Source organism: Vipera berus (genome assembly GCF_964194415.1).
Source record: "Vipera berus genome assembly, chromosome: 1".
Lineage (NCBI taxonomy): Eukaryota > Metazoa > Chordata > Lepidosauria > Squamata > Viperidae > Vipera > Vipera berus.
The window spans coordinates 158,341,565-158,358,270 of record NC_138202.1 but is presented as its reverse complement, the minus strand read 5'-3'; the positions used below and the strand labels follow the sequence as shown (position 1 = coordinate 158,358,270).

Genomic DNA, 16,706 nt, shown 5'->3' with positions numbered 1-16,706 from the left:
AAAGGATGGCATTGCCAAAGGTCTGATCTGAGAACAGCTACAGATAGATTTTGTCAGCAAGCTATTTTTGTAGAGAAAACTGAATCACCATTTATTCTGAGCATTAACAAGATACTCATCCTAAGCATCTGCTTGGCAAATATTTTTATTTTATCTATTTTAATACACTTTCATCCTTCCTTTTCCTCAAAGAATTCTAGAAAATTCATGAATTTAAATACTGAGTAATTAAGGGCTTATCTCTCTGTATTACAAAGCACAAAGTATCAGCAGAAAAACATAATATCATCAACGATATTAAATATATATATATATATATATATTTAAAATAGTTATTAAAACAGCCAGCCTAAGAAGTAATGAAGTGTTTCACTGCTTCACTTTAGCAGGTGATGTTGGCGCTAAGAATAGTCACTGATATGACCTCTAATTCCAATCACTCGTATTTCACCCAAGGCCAGTGTGTTGTGCAATTAGCTCACATGGTGTAACAAGATGGTGAGTTTGTTGTTACTGTGAGTTATGGTGGGGGAGGCATGAAGGGAGGCTCAGCCAATCTCAATGTATACATGGTTGTACTTTGACAATAAAGGTTCATTCATTCATTCAGGAGTTGTAGAAACATAGAATAGGAGTAACCAACTTTCTGCTCACCAGACATTTTTAGCTTTAGCATCTACAATCCCTTGTCCGTAGAGCTGAAGGAATTGTGGAAATAAATGACAATTCCACTCCAATGCGTTCTGAGACCAACAATTATCTACTCTTATAGAGATGGCTCTGAACAAGTTTAGGTGATGCCAATGTCAATGTCCTTCTGTTTATAAGAGCTTCAGGTGTGGGTGTGTCACTTGACATGCCCACAATACTGACACTGACCTCCCCTGAGTACCACTGAAGACGTTACCTAGCCTGGTAATGAAACATTCGGAAATCAACCTGGTAATGAAATGTTCAGAGAACGAACCTTCACCCTCAGATGCCTGGGTATCAAAGGTTCTATGCAGGAAGGTTTTTATCTTTATTAGTGTTCATATAGATGCGAAGTAATTCCTATGTAATATGTTTTCAAAATATTTTGCTAATATTGATTGGAGAGCCAGTTGGGTGTAGTGGTTAAGGCATCATGCTAGAAACCAGGAGACGGTGAGTTCCAGCCTCAGACATGAAGCAAGCTGGGTGACCTTGGGCCGCTCACTTATTCTCAAGCCTTAGGAAAAAAGGCAAGAACAAACCACTTCCAAAAAAAACCTTGTTAAGAAAACTTCAGGGACTTGTCCGGTCACTCACTAGGAGTCAAAAATAACTTTTTATTTAAGGGATTTAATAAAATAAAATAAAATAAAATAAAATAAAATAAAATAAAATAAAATAAAATAAAATAAAATAAAATAATAAAATAAAATAAAATAAAATAAAATAAAATAAAATAATAATTTATTTATTTATTTATTTATTTATTTAGTTATATTTATATACCGCCCTATTCCCTGAGGACTCAGGGCGGTTTACAGGGAATTAAAAATCCAAAATACAAAAATTAAGAACCAAATTAAAAAATATTAAATTGACCCTGTAGTCGATTAAAAAGAACCCCAAATTAAAATTTCTCCTCAGTCTGGGCCCGAGAGCTCGAAGAGCCAGGTCTTCAGGCCCCGGCGGAATGATCGGAGGTCGGGAGCAGTCCTCAGCTCCACCGGCAGCTGGTTCCAGAGGGCAGGCGCCCCCACTGAGAAGGCCCTATCCCTGGGTGTCACCCGCCGGCAATCTCTTACCGGCGGGACCCTGAGCAGACCCTCCCTGTGGGAGCGCACTGGGCGAAGGGCGTTTGATGACGGCAGCAGGTGTTCCCTCAAATACCCCGGACCCAGGCCATGTAGGGCTTTATAGGTGATAACCAGCACCTTGAATTTCACCCGGAGGGCAACCGGAAGCCAATGCAGCTCGCGGAGTAGAGGTGTTACATGGGAGTATCGGGAGACCCCCATTACAACTCGCGCGGCCGCATTCTGCACCAGTTGAAGCCTCCGAGTGGTCTTCAAGGGCAGCCCCATGTAGAGAGCGTTACAGTAGTCCAAACGGGAGGTCACAAGCGCATGAGTAACTGTGCGTAGGGCGTCTCGGTCCAGATAGGGACGCAACTGGCGCACCAGGCGAACCTGTGCAAAAGCCCCCCTGGTCACGGCTCCTATGTGATCTTCAAAATTGAGCCGTGAGTCCAGGAGGACGCCCAAGTTGCGAGCCCTATCAACGGGGGGTAACACCTCACCCCCCATCATTAGAGGTGGAATAACTTGGTTAACCCGAGATGCCGATATGCACAGCCACTCAGTCTTGGCGGGATTGAGACGAAGCCTGTTTCTCCCCATCCAGACCCGAACCGCCTCCAGGCACCGGGACATCACAGAGAGGGCATCGCTGGGTTGGTTCGGGGTGGAAAGAAAAAGTTGGGTATCATCAGCGTACTGGTGATACCCCACCCCGAAGCCACGAATGATCTCGCCCAGCGGCTTCATATAGATGTTGAACAGGAGAGGCGAGAGAACCGACCCCTGAGGGACTCCACAAATGAGAGGCCTCGGGGCGGATCTCTGCCCTCCCGTCAACACCGACTGCGAGCGGCCCTGGAGGTAGGAGGAGAACCACCGTAAAACGGTGCCTCCCACTCCCAACCCCCTGAGACGCCGCAGCAGGATACCATGGTCGATGGTATCGAAAGCCGCTGAGAGATCTAATAGGACCAGGACAGAGGAGCAACCCCTGTCCCTTGCCCTCCAGAGATCATTCACCAGCGCGACCAATGCCGTCTCCGTGCTGTGTCCGGGCCTGAAACCCGATTGGTACGGGTCCAGATAATCAGTTTCCTCCAGGAACAGAGGGAGCTGATGCGCCACCACACTCTCAACAACCTTCGCCAGAAAGCGAAGGTTGGAGACTGGACGGTAGTTGTCTAAAACAGCCGGGTCCAAAGCAGGCTTCTTGAGAAGGGGTCTCACCACCGCCTCCTTCAAGGCGGCAGGGAAGACACCCTCCTTCAGAGAAGCAGTTATTACTGCATGGAACCAGCCTCGTGTTCCCTCCCGAGCCGCATAAGCTAGCCAGGAGGGGCACGGATCCAACAAACAGGTGGTGGTGCTCAGTCTCCCCATGATCCTGTCCACATCATCAGGGGAAACAGGGTCGAACTCAGTCCAGATAACGTGCTCAAGACCGCCTGATTCCTCCACATCAGACTCTGCCCAGTCAGAGTCCAGGCCGGTCTGGATCCGAGCGATTTTGTCCGCCAGATGATGACTAAACTCCTCGGCTCGTCCCTGCAAGGGATCCTCCCTCACCTCCTGGTTAAGGAGGGAGCGAGTCACCCTAAACAGGGCGGCCGGGCGATTATCTGCGGACGCGATAAGGGCGGCAAAGTAGTTAGACTTCGCCGTCCTTATCACCGCAAGATAAGACCTTATAAAGGTTCTTAACTGCAATCGGTCGGATTCGGATCGGCTGGATCTCCAACCGCTCTCTAGACCTCGTCTCCGACGCTCCATCTCCCGGAGCTCCACAGAGAACCATGGGGCCCAACGGGATCTGCGCCGGGTCAGAGGTCGCATGGGTACAACGCCGTCAAGTGCCCTGGTGGCAGCCGTTTCCCAGGCCTCCACCAGAGCATCGACTGGGCTGTGGGTAAGGGTGATAGGTATAGGCCCAAGCGCCCTCTGGAATCGATCCGGGTCCATTAGGCGCCTGGGGCGGAACCACCTGGTCAGTTCCGCCGCCCAGCGGCGGGGGGTGGCATGACGGAAAACCAGCCTCAGGAGGTAGTGATCTGACCATGACAGAGGGGTGATGGACGGGGAGCCCCCTCCCAGATCATCCAACCACTGTCCAGACAGGAATACCAGGTCGAGAGTATGATCCCCCACATGAGTCGGGCCCTCAATAACCTGGGTCAGGCCCATGGCTGTCATGGAAGCCATGAACTCCCGAGCTAACTCCGACGACCCTCCCAGTGACGGTAGGTTGAAGTCACCCAGGACTATAAGCCTGGGGAACTCCACCGCCAACCCTGAGAGGGTGTCGAGCAGCTCAGGCAGGGCTGTTGCCACACAGCTCGGCGCCAGGTATGTAAGCAACAAACCCAACTGAACCCGAGAACCACATCTCAAGAGGAGGGATTCGCTCCTGGCCATCTGGACAATGGTGGCCTCCCGGGGACACAAAGTCTCCCGAATAACCACTGCCACCCCACCACCCCTGCCCTGAGCCCGTGGCTGGTGCAGCACCCGGAAACCTGGCGGGCATAACTCGGTGAGAGGCACCCCTCCCTCCGAACCCAACCAAGTTTCCGTGATGCACGCTAGATCCGCACGTTCCTCCTCGATCAGATCATGGATGAGGGGAGCTTTGTTAACTACGGATCTAGCGTTAAAATAGACCAACCTGAGCTCAGGGGCCTGATCACCCTCATCCCCGGGTAAGAGGGTGCTAACCGGAGGGTCGGAGCGCGCCACCGCTCGGAGATAGCGGGGGCGCGATCCCAGGTGTTGATATGGCCCTCCGCGCAAACACCTGCTGCCATTCCCTATCGCCGTGGGGATTTGAAGCCCCACCCCCACATTCCCAGAACCAGCAGCCACCCCCCCCGACCCCATCCCGTCAGGACCTCTAACAGGTCCAGACTGAGTGCCGGTTAAAGATTCCCTCCCTACCCTCCCCTCCCTCCCCCTCCCTAACCTTTTAAAATAACCGGCTAAAAATTTTATCAGGGGCCTCTTAGCACGTCTCCACTCGAGGCCCCTAGTTAAGCCCAGCCACCTCTCGGAACCCCGGCAATTGGGTCCGTCATCAAGGGGAATGTTAGAAAAGAAGGCTGGTCGTATCCAGGAGGGAGAAACCCCTCTGAGGGTGCACAAGTCCGATCCAGAGTACTGTACGCGAGCCATAAGATGGAACTGTCCATATGAGCCATTGTTCACAAATGGGGTCAAAGTTATTAAGCTGATGAGATGTTAGTTCAGATGTAAAAAACATTAAGTCCGGAACGTGTCTTCATCCAGCAGTCTGCCAATCCGGCTCTGCTCTCACCTGAGCCGGTCCAGACAAGAGCCCATGACTGTCCTCTCACCTAGCCATGAAATCCAGCCTGGGATGGATAAGGGCAGCGTTGCTGGGGAAGCAAAAGTCCACCTTGCTAGTCTCTCACACCAGCAGGGGATTGATAGCCAGTCCAGAGCCGCCCTCTCACCACGGCCTGTCCTAGACTCCTTCCGGAACATCATAGGGAGGTCACGGGAACAGGAGAAAAAATGTCCCAAATCCTGTTCCAGCATCCAGTCCATCTTAGAAAGTAGCAAGCAGATCATCCAGCACACTAAATCCATTTCTAGGGCTGCAGGGAGCTCAGTTATAAATGTCAAATGCTCAGATTCAAGCAGCCAAATCTCCATCGTCCTCTGAGAAAAAGGAGACAGAAAAGTCTCCCCCATAGCCTCCACGCCGAAACGGGAATCCGCAGCCATTTTATAAGCGGAAAGGCCAGGAGCAACAGACAGGAACAGAGAGATCCACACGGCTGCAGACGGCGCCCTCCAACCGAGTTCAGGCGCCTGATGATCCATCCGGAGGTCCGCAGCAGGATCCTAGGCTGCCGAAGTCATCTCAATCTGAGAAGCTTCCCCAACGCCCGAGGAAGGGAGAGCGAGCAATCAGTTCTAGCCAGCACAGCGCCTGACAGCTGATCCAGAGCACCAGCTGATCGGCGGCAAGCTACAGGCTGCCCGGCCGCTGCCGCTGCCGCTTCTACTTCTCTGGGGGGGGGGAAAGGCTCCACACCGCGAAACGGTGCTAGCCTGTTGTTCCTACACCCCCCCTCCGAATATGCCCTTCGGCTGGGCTTTCGTGAACCTCACCAGTCCCCCATTGTGTAGGCTCACCGCAGAGCTCAACGAACGCCGCCCGTGGTCGCCGCCATCTTGGGCAAAAAAAATAATAAAAAATAAAATAAAATAATAAAATAAAATAAAATAAAATAAAATAATAAAATAATAAAATAAAATAAAATAAAATAAAATAAAATAAAATAAAATAAAATAAAATAAAATAATAAAATAAAATAAAATAAAATAAAATAAAATAATAAAATAAAATAAAATAATAAAATAAAATAATTAAAATAAAATAAAATAAAAAATAAAATAAAACAATTTCATGCCCCAATATCCCATGCCCCGATATGTCAAGAATTGAGCTCCAATGACTCAGATTTGAGACTATGCCCTTCTTTCAAGAAGAAACCAACTTATCAGTAAGAATTAACTTGGTTGAGGATTCTTCCAGAAAACTAGCTTTAATTTTAATTTTAATCATCAGAATCTCATACAAACATTAGTAGACACAAAACTGAATTCTAGCTGAGGAACAGCTTTCGCATAAAAAAGGAAGCTGTAGCACAGATCCCATAGAAAAGAATATTTGTAGCTCAGGGTTGAACTGTGGGGTCCTTGCTGCTCTCTGAGCTTGGTTGTTTTCTTGCAGACATTTCATTACCAAACTAGGTAAAATCATCAGTGTGATGAAATGTCTGCAAGAAAACAACCAAGCTCAGAGAGCATCAAGGACCCCACTGTAACATAGTTCCTAAAAAATATATAGAGTTTATTCTAACGTTCTTTTGTCTTTGAAAGCAGCTGTACAAAATGTGGCTCAAATTTGATAGAAAAAAATGGGCCATTTATCTTCTCATTCTGCCTTGCAGTCAACAGTGTTCCACTGAGCTATAGGCCAAGTGATATAGACACATCATTTTTGGAAAGAACAAATACCGTAGGTAAAAGACAACTGAACAACTAAAATGCTTTCCTTTATTCCATTCAACAAAGAGATATAAAATAGGCTAGTCAGTTTTATGTTGATATTTCAGAGACAATAATAAAATGTCTTTAAGTACTCTGAAAACAATGGAGTAAAATTTACCAAAAATCAGCATGGATTCATCTGACTTGATAGAGACTAATCTTAATCCTTTTTAAAAAGACAAGTTAACTCCCTTAATAGATGATGGAATATATATTATATTTTGATTTGACAAAGTACTTCATGACTTTCTAATTTCTAATTAAGCATGGGGCCGGATGACATGACAATTAAGTGGATACATAACTATTTCAAAAATTATATACCTATTGCTCATTAGTGGTATGCAATGGAATTTAGTCCAGGGTCCTTTATTTTTCATTTTTATTAATAACTTGCCAGAAGAAGTAAAGGGAATGCTTATTCAGTATCCATATGATGCAACATTGGGTAGGGTAGTTAATTCCTTGGAAATAAAATTAAAAATGATCTTAATAGAGAAATGGTAAATAAAACAGCATGAACTTTAACAAATAAATAGAGAATTATGCATTACAAACAGGAATGAGAGTCCCTGGGCTGGCAATACTCTTGTGAAAATGATATTGCACTACACATAAAAAAGGGGTGAGCTTCAAACTCATGATTGTGGTCACTATCTTGATTTTTCTGATCTCCTACCATGGGCACTCTTATTTGCAGCGGTCAGGCCCACATCTTTAAGGGAAACAATGATGCTGGCAACTCCAGGAGGCACTAAGGATCAATTTCTGAGTGGGGCAGCCTTTATTTCCTTCTAATGCATATTTTCTTCAGACAGTAAGAGTTCTTGACAGTTTGTTTCTGGATGACTATTTAAAATCCTGTTTTTGAGATTGTGAATAGAGAATGATAACAACTGCCTTCTTGGCACCCTCCAGCATATATATAAAATAGTCAACAGAAACCCTGTTTTCTGATGCTGCATTCTAACAATGGAACATAATCCCCAAACCAATTTGTGTGATAAAAATGTTAGTTATTTGTAGGCAATAGGTAAAACTTATTTCATTTGTTAAAACTTTTAATAAAACAGAGTTGCATCTCTTATTATACTACTATCACTTGCCTTCTTTGCTTTCTATTTTATCCTTTTATTGTAGTAGTTTTTATAAGAAGTTTGTTTGTTTTTTTAAATGAAGGGAAGGAATCAAATCTTTGGAAATAATAACATAACTAAAATCAGCAAACCATTAGTGTTTTTAAAAAGCTAAGCCAAATATATACGTAATGTTTTAGGAAAATCTATCAATATTCCTAAAAATAATATAAAAGATTTTAAAAGCTGCCTTATGAACTGAACTGGGGTATTTTCAACTCTCTTAAAAGATTTCTCAAATTCTTTAAATGGATATAGAAATTCATAGTTATAAAAATTGTAAAGCAACTTTGTAGTTTGCAGATCTCATAGTCAACAGAACAATTGTCAGCTAATTTAACACATCTGGAAGACACCAAGATGGGAATCCTGTAGAAATGTAGATAATGGGGGGGCATGATTATCATTGACTTCTGGTTCTTAGTTATCACTTTGTTGGTTGGTACTGTATAAAGTGTAACAGTATTATTGTGTTGCAACAACTAGGGATGAGAAACAAAGAGAATTAAGCATTTGGATGACTTTATCTTCCTGATTAGAATTTTGAACTAAAGAGAACAATATTTTTGCTACTATGAGCTGCACTTAAAAAAAAAAGATTGAGGAGCTAATGGCCTTGGGACATGATAATGATATGGTACCTAGAGAGAATAAATAGAGTATAGGTCTATTTTTAACAACTTCTTTTTTTCATTTTAAGAGAAATAGGAATTTTTTTCCACTGCTTAGCTTTAAAAAAGAGGAAAAAATACTTCACTAAATTTGAGTAGTACCTAAGCTAAAGCAATGATGAGTTCATATAATTTGTCCTGGGGGCATATCTGATTTCACAACTTAAATAAATCCAATTAAATTTCAAATTATAGTATCAGTTTTCCAAACTCAACTCAACAATAAACTTATTTCTCACATGCTCTGGGTTTTGACATTTATTAAAATATTTCTAGCCCACCTTTCAACTCTGCAGTGGAGCCCCCAAGGCGACTAACACTGAAGCCTTTTTTTCCCCTTAGAACACATTTACTTTTTTTCCCCTCCACGTTTTATCAGCGTCTGTTCAACTGCTCGCCTAGCCACTTGTGTATTTGAGAATCTATTTATTTTCTAAATGCAAATGCAGCCTATCTCTAAAGACTGCCTTGCTGGAAAATAAACAACCTGAACAAGACTTTCTATCCGGCCGCGATCTCTTGCTGTCAAAACCATTCGAAGAATATTCTGAAATCTGAACGTAGCCTCCCCCGCCCAACAATTAAAATGAGCAAGCTAATCCTGGAAGAATTATTCAGGCAAAGCATTCCCCCCCTTCCCTTCCCTTCACACAGTATAAAGTAATGATAAGGTCATTTACAAAAGAAACTACTGCTTTTGAAATGGTGACTTGTAGACAAGAGGACTGCCTGGAAGTGGGCCACAGATAACACTGAAGGCTGCATTCACCTCTCAGACACCTACACCACCAGCACCTCCCAGTCTTTGGAGCAGATTCTGATGGAGAAAGGGTCCAATAAGGTTAATACCCCGACTTTGATCTCTGTCAGGGCAAGAATTAATTTACATTTCAAATGAAAAAGGTTGACAGCATGAAAAGGCATCTTGTTTCTGGTATGTGCATGTGCTGTAATAGATTGGGAATTCTGAAAGGAAGTTCTGAGGAAGCTAAAGGGATAAACCTCACTGCTGCTTTTGCTGGGAAAGAGATGAAAGGAAAACAAATTTTAGCATGAGCTGTGTAAAAAACATGTAAGCCCAGGGCTTCCTAAGTTTCAAGGCCACCTTTTCTCCTCCCACTCTGATTTCTTTCTCACTTTTTAAACTTCTTCTTTTTTTAAAGAAACTTATTTGACGTTAGACGATTCCTTCGAATGCTTTGGCAATACACCAAAACTCTTCAGAGAAACAAACGTCCTCAGGCTTTATTTGTAATGCTGGTAATATTTTGTAGGCATCTTTCATGAGTGCTTGGCGGTAGGGTTTCTATAGCATCAAACATTGCTAATGCAACAATTGCGATACATATTGCTTGAGAAGTAAAATCCTGAAAATGAATGGCCAATACCATTTGAAGGCACAAAGACTTTAATGGAGAGATTCCGAAGCATAGGCTAGACACTGTACAACCCAATTTTTTTTCAGGAAGACGGATTTGACGCCCTACTTGAATTCTCCCATAGAAGCAATACAAATAACTCTTTATAACATGGGTTGGAATAAAAGTGTTACTGATAGAATTTCATATGCAGCTATTTCATGCTTTCTTTATGCTGTCGATATGTTATGGCCTCTTGTTTAATATCCCTGTACAGAAAATCAGTGTCCTAAACTGGGGTAAAGGTGTGCCAATTTTACATGAAGGAGTAATTTCAAATGCATCTCAGTTGTAATCTCCAAAATATTTTTTAAAGAACTTTGCCTTTAGAATTCCTGTGTCCTGATGCCAGTATACATATATCAGCAGCCCACACATTCCATTTATTTATACTGTAAGGGATACTACCCCAGACATTCTACAGTATATATACCTTATACTATGGCTCTGCCATGCTCTCAGAATTCATGTGATTTTTTGCTGAGATTGGATCAATTATTGTTTCCTTTATCAAGCACTGATGGGAGGAGACACTCTTGTTAAAACAAGATGCAATCAAGGCACATTTGGAGAAACATGCCCAGATGCTATGACATCTAACTTCAAAATATCTGTGTCTTCCTCTTATAGTATCTTTTGCCTGCTCTTCCAGACAAACAGAAGATGGAAAGGGAAAACTACATTGAAAGTTTCTCTGATATTAAAACAAAACAAAAAAAAAAGGAATGCACCGTATTGCACTGCTAGGGGTGTAAACATAAAATCACACATACCTCTGATACATTAATCATTTTGTACAAATCTCTAAAATCCTTATTAAAACATCATTTTAAAACCTGCATGAATCAATGTGACAGCGCACTCTCAACTTTGGGTATGACTGGACCATCTGTTGCTCCTCCTGGAAATTTTTTTTTAAGTTTCTAGCCCTCATCTAAGAGCTTATTCAGTGAACAAGCCTCTACTTGATGAGCTTAATTCAGTCTGGAGTCATTCTGAGCATAGGTGTTATGTCCGGTGCCGCGACAGATGACTCGGAGACAGGGTTAGGTTTAGTCTACTTTATTATACTCCACGTGGCCGAACTGGCCTTGCTTGCCCCAGTTGCCCTTATATGCCCGGCATCAACCTGACGCTAGCCAACCCGCTAGCCCCAATCTCCCGCCTTGCCATGGTCACCCAACCCGGTGTCCAGGAATTCCCTCTGGCCAGGTGGGCCAATCAGGTGGCAGGACAGGTGCTTACAGAACACCCCTCCCCCCCAATTGTAAGCTAATCTATACCCTGTTGCTCATAACGCCCACCTGATTCACTCTCTTATATAATCCCTTAGGTATGCCGGAGGCCTGTGTACCCTGGCAGGGTATCTACCTGGTTGACTGTCTGGCCTAGCCTCCCTTCCCTGGACCGGCCTCATTGACACTGGCTGCTCCCCCTTCTGCAGGTGACCCGCTGGCTGTGAGATTTCGGTGAGTTCTCTTGGCACTGTCTCGGTGACTGGATCTGATGCCCCTGGTCCTGTTGTGTTAATCCCCGGTGATCCGGTCTCTGGTGGTCCAGCTATGCCCATGGTGTAAGGCCTGGGTGTCCGAGCTGGGAGTGGTTCAATGTGTATGTTACTCTGCTGCTGCTGTGTCTCTCTGGTTGCCTGAGGGGTATTCTCTGGGGCCCTTTTCCTGAGTTGGTCAATGTGTCTCCTGACCTGGCGTTCCCCTTCCCCTTCTATTATGTAAGATAGTGGTCCCAGCCTGTCCACAACCACTCCCTGTGTCCACTTGTCCCCCTGGCCATAATTCCTGGCCCACACTAAATCCCCTATGTTCAATGATCTGGCAGTGTAGTCTTGTTCTGTTTCAACCGTTGCCCTATCCGGGTGGAGTCTAATTTGGTTGTGAGTCTCCTACCCCACCTCATTTCCGCTGGGCTCTTTCCCGTTGCTGTGCACGGTGTTGTATGTTGTGCCAGCAAGAACTGAGCCAGTCTCTGGTGCCAGTCACCTACAATGATCCTGCGTAGTGCTTCTTTGGTTGATCTCACGTTCCTCTCTGCCAATCCGTTGCTGGAGGGATGAAAGGGTGCCAATGTTGCATGTCTAATCAAGTTGGCCTTAAGGAAGTCCTGAAATTCAGTAGAGGTGAATTGAGGCCCATTGTCAGATACAATTACGTCAGGTAACCCATGAATGGCAAAGAGTCCCCTCAGCACCTGTATTGTTTTGGCTGACGTCATGTTCTTAACAGGCACCACCTCTAACCACCGGGAATGGCTGTCAACCACTACTAAGAATGTTTGTCCCTGGAATGGCCCTGTGTAATCTATGTGTATTCGGGACCAGGGGTTGTGTGTGGCCTCCCACCTGTGTACTGGTGCCTGGGCTTGTTCAGGCCTAGACCTCTGGCACTGGTAGCACCCTGCTACCCACTCTTCTATGGCTTTGTCTAATCCTGACCACCAAAGGTAACTCCTGGCCAGGGCTTTCATGCGCACTATCCCCTGGTGCCCTTCGTGCAGTTCGCTTATGACCTTATCTCTCAATTTCTCTGGTACTATTATCGTTTCCCCACAAGAGGCATCCTAAGTGTGATGACATTTCGTCCCTTCTCCTGAAATAAGCCTGGAATTGTGGTTCTGGATTTCCCTTTGCCACCCCCCTTGGAGCCACGTTGCTACTCTGCTAAGTACTGGGTCTCTATTGGTGGTGTTGGCGATGTCCTTGGCTTTTAGCGGGCATTCAGGGAGTTCTTGTATTGTGAGAATTTGCCTGGCTGGTGCTGGGTCTGTGTCTGTTTCTGGTAAGGGTAACCTGCTTAATGCATCAGCATGGCCCATTTCTTTCCCAGGTCTGTATTTGATGGAGAATGTGTATGCTGATAGGAATATTGACCATCTCAGGATTCTTGGTGACATTATTTGTGGGGTTTGCCTGTCAGTTGTGAACAGCCCCAGGAGCGGTTTGTGGTCGGTGAATATTGTGAAATTCCTACCATATAGGTAATCGTGGAATTTCTTTACTCCTGCCACGATTGCTAATGCCTCTTTATCAATTTGGGCATAGTTGCGTTCTGCCTTGGTCAAGATTTTGGAGTAATACGCTATGGGTCTTTGTTCCCCATCACTATCCAGGTGGCTGATCACTGCCCCCACCCCATATGGTTATGCGTCACATGCTAAGCATATGGGCTTCCCCTCAATGAGATGAGTGACTGTGGACCTACTAGATAGTATTTCCTTCAGAGTTTCAAAACTTCTTCTGTGTTGTTCCTGCCACTGCCAAGTGGCTTTTTTATCCAGCAGCCTGTGCAGAGGTTCTGCTATGGCAGCTTTGTGAGGCAGGAATGCATGATAGAAATTTATGAGACCCAAAAATGCTTGTAACTCTGCCTTATTTTTGGGTGCTGGGGCTGATTTGATTGCTTTTATTTTTTCCTCTGTTGGATGTATGCCCTGAGCATCAATTCTGTATCCTAAAAACTCAGTGGAAGTTACTCCTATGGAGCATTTTTCCCTTTTTAATTTGAGCCCTGCAGCTCTGAACCTCCCCAGTATCTTCTCTAACCTTTCAGCTATTACATCCTCAGTTTCTCCTGCTATCAGCACATCATCATGGTAAGGGCACATCCCAGGTTTACCTTTCAAAGTCCTCTCCATGACCTCTTGAAATATGCCTGGGGCTGCTGCTATGCCAAATTGTAATCTGTTGACTCAGAACGCCCCCTTGTGGGTGACTATCGTTTGTGCATCAGCCGCTTCCCTGGTAACTGTTAATTGCAAGTACGCTTGCGCCAAGTCTAATTTAGCAAAGATGGCGCCGTTCTGGATGGTCGCAAGGACCTGTTTCACCGTCGGGACAGGGTAAGCATGCTGATTCAAAGCCCGGTTCAGGGTGGCTTTATAGTCGGCACATATCCTCATGTCACCGTTGGGTTTGAGGGGGGTGACGATAGGGGTTTCCCAGGGTCCCCCTTCTACTGGTTCCAGTACTCCCTGGCCCTCTAGCCTGTCTAACTCGGTCTCTATTTTTTGTTTAAGGGCGAAGGGGACTCTCCTAGCCTTAATTCTTATGGGGAGTACTGTGGGATCTAAGTTAAATTTAATGGGTGGGCCCCTGTATTTTCCTAGCATTCCATCGAAAACATCTGTGTAACTATTGCAGACGGACTCTAGGTTCCGGTGCTGTACCGTGTTAATTCCCCCAACCCAGATGCCTAATGGCCCGAACCAGTTGAGACCAATTAAGCTGGCCCTCTGTCCCTCTGTTACTAATAACTCTAGTGGCCCCTTAAACTTCTTAAAACAGACTTCAATGTTGACAATTCCCCTCACTTTAATGGGTGTCCTTTGGAAATCTGCTAATTGTATGTGTGTGCGTTTAATGTGGACTCGTCGCCTGCTTCTAGCCTCGATCCGTGCCAAAGTTTCCCCCAAAATTATGGATACCGCCGCCCCCGAGTCTACCTCCATTCTGCAGGGAATGCCCTGCAGCCGAACCTCAATTTTTAATTTGGGGCTCAGCACTTGGTTGATGGCCTCAACCCTTCCCCGGTTAGGGGTGTGTGCCTGTGGCCTTCGGGTCTCTTTGCCACTATCACAGGGGGTTACCTTACCTGTGGCCCAGGCATCGATGTGGAGGTTTTCTCGCAGTTTGCTTCTGCAAATCACTTGGATGTGGCCGGTTTTCCAGCAGTTCCTGCATTTCGCATTTCAGAACCTGCAGCCTGCGCGGGGCTGATTTCCCCCACAGCTTCCACATTTGGACTCTGAGTTCCTTTGTCTGTTCGGGCCTTCCCTCAGCAATTTGGTTTGCTGGGCCGTTGGTGGCCTTCTGTGCCAGTCAGTGTCGTCGGGTCGGTTAGTTCCTGCGGTGGCTCTTCCAAATTGTCGGGTGATTTCATCGATGTCGGTCTCCCATGGATAGTCCTCCACCCCACTGTCCACAAGGCACTCTTGGTGGATGGATCCGACCGCGCCGTTGCTGTTGTGGGGGGGGGTGTCATGTTGTCCGGTGGCTTCATACGTTAGTAGTTCGTCCAGGACTTCTTGCAGATTTCCTGTAGGCTTTGCTATAATTCTATTCTGCAATTGTTCATCTCGCAGCCCTAGAACCACTCTGTCCCTGATCCGCACTTCTAAGTTATCATACTTGCACCGTAGTGCGGCTTCCCTCACAGCGGCCACGAACTCCGTTATGGACTCCCCCTGTTTCTGGTTCCAACATTCAAAGATCCTCCTCCAGAAAAGCTCGGAACGCTTGGGGGTGAAATGCTCCCATAGCTTCCCCAAGAGGTCTGCATATGACACGCTGGCAACTGTCGCTCGCTGGCATAACCCCATGGTGACCCGGTATACCGGCGTTCCGCTGATTGTCAGTAACGCTGCTGCCTTTTTCCGGTCGTCTGTTATGCCATTTACCAGCATGTATCCCTCGACTTGGCCGACGTACTCTTCCCAGTCTTCTGGGTGTCTCGGGTCAAATTCTCTTATTGAGCCGACCTGCGCCATTCTCAATCTTTGTGTCCGCGATTCCGATGCTGCTGGACTAGCCTCTTGTTGCGCTGCTGACGGCTCTTTGAATTTCCCGCTCCGTGCGCTTCCGCTCTCACGTCCTTTTCTCTGCTGCGCTGCCACGATCCCACCTTCGTCGCCACTGTTATGTCCGGTGCCGCGACAGATGACTCGGAGACAGAGTTAGGTTTAGTCTACTTTATTATACTCCACGTGGCCGAACTGGCCTTGCTTGCCCCGGTTGCCCTTATATGCCCGGCATCAACCTGACGCTAGCCAACCCGCTGGCCCCAATCTCCCACCTTGCCATGGTCACCCAACCCAGTGTCCAGGAATTCCTGCCGGCCAGGTGGGCCAATCAGGTGGCAGGACAGGTGCCTACAGAACAATAGGGATCCAAATAGGAAAAAAGAAATTGCATACATGTGTGTGGGGGAGGGGGTTAGGGGGTTAGACCATTTTGGGTTCAGTCCTTGGCATCTCTAGTAAGACTAGAAAAATTCTTCCTGAAACACTGGAAAGCCGCTAACAGTGGTACACTAAAATAACCAATGATTTGACTGAGTTCCTTAGATAATTTGAGTTTCCTATTTAACTCAAATGGGGGGAAGGAAGGTCTTCTCTGAGAGCAGCCTTTCTTAATCACCACATATAAGTCTTTCACTGGAGAAGAGCCTAATGGTGGGAAAGATTGAGGGCAATAGAAGAAGGGGGCGACAGAGAATGAGGTGGCTGGATGGAGTCACTGAAGCAGTAGGCGTGAGCCTAAATGGACTCCAGAAGATGGTAGAGGACAGGAAGGCCTGGAGGAATGCTGTCCATGGGGTCGCGATGGGTCGGACACGACTTCCCAACTAACAACAACAACAAATCTTTTCAGGCTGGGCCTGGTGGAGAGCCTTCTATTACAAATCCTGGAAGTGCTGCTTTAGAATTTCTGTTCACTCTTCACTTTTTACAGCAATTTCCAGTGACTTCCAAAAATAGTAGTCACTTTTCTTGGTATTCATTGTATACCACTGTGGTTTCTCCTCAGAGACAAAGGCACAGTGCAATACTTAAATATTCTAGAAATAGGATTTGACAAAATATGACCTGAACAGGGTCGGAAAAAACCCTTGTATCTATTTTTAA

General features: G+C 45.8%; 1 protein-coding gene across 1 annotated transcript in view; it reads right to left on the bottom strand.

Annotated features, from left to right (window-relative positions):
* The window catches only part of MYO3B (myosin IIIB), a gene marked incomplete at both ends in the record, with an annotated part of 269,873 nt that overhangs the window by 53,757 nt on the left and 199,410 nt on the right, over positions 1–16,706 (bottom strand). The window lies entirely within an intron of this gene.